We start from the raw sequence: 3413 nt of genomic DNA on the forward strand, positions 1-3413 counted from the left end.
TAATCAGTACACTTTAATTACTAATTTTACACGGCACATAAACGTAAACGTCTGTACATCGGAAACGGTGAAGAGAGAAGCGAATATAAGTCTTAAATTTACAAACACTTGTGTCTACGGCCATACCACGTTGAAAGCACCGGTTCTCGTCCGATCACCGAAGTTAAGCAACGTCGGGCCCGGTTAGTACTTGGATGGGTGACCGCCTGGGAATACCGGGTGCTGTAGACTCTTTTTTTTTTTTTTTTTTTCTTTTATAACTAAAAACAGTTGAAGTTTTTCTTTCTTTCTTTTATTGTAACTAAATTTACTTTCTTCAATATAAATAATAAATAGAGCAATTTCTCGACTTTCATTTTCTCTTTTTCCTTAACTTTCTTCAATAATTCGGATCCTAAAAAAATCAAGCATAGGACCTGAATATAGCAAATGTTGCTTTGCACTTCTCTGCTCTTGGTTTCGATCCTTACTACTGGAATATGCGATCATAGATGACCAGTATTTCTTATTAACAAATTCGGTTCAATTTATCCAGTTTCCTCTACTTTTACTACCACAACAAGCTGCCTCCTTTCACGTCGAAATACTTCCTTCAAGTTTCTTCTCATATATTCCTGGTGTAGTCTCTTGCGCAGAGTTGCAAAATATGCGATCAATGTCTTTCATTTTGGCTACTTATTTGTGGTATTTCTTATTCACTAATTGATTGATAAATATGGAATGTATGAATTGTGAGAATTTTTTATATTAATTTATTGATTGATTGATTTCTTTTACAGCAGGGCCTCAGTCTGCCAGTGGGAAAATTGGCATCCTGTAGCGAATACTGTAAATATGGGCCATTGGCAAAATAAATTGGGTTATAAAATTCTGTTTTGATTACAGTAAGTTTAGATAGATATTCCATGCTTCCACTTTCTGTATTTCCACAACGTTAACTTCTCCAAGTTGCAAGAAGAGATCCTTTGCAAATCTGATAAGACCCTATCTTTAAAGTTAGCTTATAGGCCGGTGTCGCTTATTTTAACCAAATGATAGGACAGAAAGACGAATAATAATAATAATAATAATAACAACAACAATAATGTCCTGAATCTGCATTTTAAGTCAATTTCAACATGGAATTCTCCCCTTATCTGGGTCAGAAAATGGATGAGTGACAAATATGAGTATCTGAGGCCAGTTTTGCTTCTTTTGGATTAGAACTTTGAATCAGTATACACTTTAGTTACTAATATTATACTGCACACAAACATTTGTACATCGGAAACGTTGAAGAGATGTGTGACTAATCAGCAAAAGAGTCTTGAAAACGCATCAAGACAACAAATTATGTTTTACAGTCGAAATGTTGTTCTCACTAGAACTGAAATCATTTAATTTCTACTTAAATGCCCGAAAAATTTACAATTAAAACTACAATAAATGTTTTATACCTAGTCCCGCACAGTGACGTTTATCTGATTCCCTGTACTCACCGAGAGCATTCTGTGTCATATGGATGCATATCAAATGAAGTGAAAAGTAATGGAATACTCGCTTTTTTATTTATCCCTATGCATCGTGGTGCCCACACCATGATGAGACGCTGTTTCAATAAACCTTTTTATATATGTTCTTTACTGTTCTTCCTTTTTCTTCTTGCTTTATCATACTGACACACGAGAGAGAGAGAGAGAGAGAGTATGCAACAAAGTTCGCATAACTTTATCAGCTATTAACATTAATTGTACTTCTGTGTAATTTTATTTTTAACGCGTTATCCTATAACGATTGCAAACAAGGGCAAAAACTCTACTGATCTTATTCGATAATTATACCATACTGAATTAATAAGTTTATCTCGTAAAAACGGATCATATATATATCCTGGGTGGCTGAGGGTGTTTTAAGATATGTGTGTGTCTTTTCTGATATATATATATATATATATATATATATATATATATATATATATATATATATATATATATATATATATATATATATATATATATATATATACGTTTGTGTGTGTACATACATACATACATACATACATACGTGTATTATTTACATATAGTCTTGGATAATTTTAATTATTGGGATATGGTTTTTAGGTATCAACAGATACAAAGGAAACAAACGTTTCAATACATATAATGACATTTTCTTAAATTCTACATTGTATCATATTGACCTACTACTTGCTAGGCAAGCTGACTTTTATAAAATTTGCAAACTCCTTATATATATTTAAACTTACTTTTAGTATTCAACCAGAAAATCAGTACAGTGCAGAAAGATTGAAAATATTATTTCTTTCGGATATATATATATATATATATATATATATATATATATATATATATATATATATATATATATATATATATATATATGTAAGAGAGAGAGAGATGGGGGGTTCGGAATGGTTTAAACAGACTCTAAATTACACTGATAAAATGTACATCAGTCCAATGGTTAACATGATAGATTTCTATCAAGCTGGTTGCCCTATTGTACCATTGAGCAAGACTACCCTCATTGCCTAACAAAACCAAGCAGTCTTTTGCCAGAACACCATAATGTGAACTTAGGCCATCTAAATCAAATTCCTATGTGAAATTTGCCAATATAAGCCAATACACTTTAATGCAAACTTAGCCAATCTAAACCAAATATCTTAATGGAAACTTAGCCAAACACCTTAATGTGAACTTAGCCCATCTAAACCAATGTACCATAATGTGAACTTAGCCCATCTAAACCAAGAAAAGAATAATGTGATATTGGCTCATATAAACAAAAACACCTTAATGCTATCTTAGCCAATCTAAACCAACCGACTTAATTTATTTTTTATAAAGAATACAAAGTGAAAATTTAAATACTTTTCAGCATTATAAATGAAATCACAAATAGTCCATAAAAGTTATATGACAAGTCCAAAAGGGTAGTGTTCCAAATGAATGCCAGTGGTTTTCTGAATGAAGTCCAATTTTGAATGTGCTGATGTAATAACAATCTTGACGTGTGGCGATGATGTAATTTAGAATGTCCTTGAATGAATTCATAATAGTCCCAAAATAGCGATTTTTGATATTTGGACATTAGTATTGGGGTGTATGGACATATTTGTTTTGCTTATCAAAACGTTGGAAATCGCCGACACCATGCGGTATCGGCATAGGCTGCTTACTAGCCACAGGGGGCTCGTATCATTGCTTACAATGAAACTATCAGTCGTACATATAGTATAAAATGTATGACTGTCAGTTCAATTGTGAGCAACGATGCGAGCCCCTGTGCTTACTAGCCTGCCATGCAAACTTGACCGACCTTTCATCGAGATATACCTGCATGAAATCGAGAGAAATACGATTTATTTTCTCAGAAATAATTGCGAGTATAACATCATTTGTCGTTAATGA

The 3413-nt window shown here is 32.6% G+C and overlaps 1 non-coding gene across 1 annotated transcript; it reads left to right on the top strand.

The window, feature by feature from the left end:
• Positions 1-112: 112 nt before the first annotated feature.
• LOC149768920 (5S ribosomal RNA) lies at positions 113-231 on the top strand. The gene has a single exon (XR_016419618.1). It is a non-coding gene; the product is annotated as a 5S ribosomal RNA (ribosomal RNA).
• Positions 232-3413: the final 3182 nt, after the last annotated feature.

This window comes from Sinohyriopsis cumingii, unplaced genomic scaffold (assembly GCF_028554795.1).
Source record: "Sinohyriopsis cumingii isolate HCF-2022 unplaced genomic scaffold, ASM2855479v2 utg005391l, whole genome shotgun sequence".
NCBI classification, from domain to species: Eukaryota; Metazoa; Mollusca; class Bivalvia; order Unionida; family Unionidae; genus Sinohyriopsis; species Sinohyriopsis cumingii.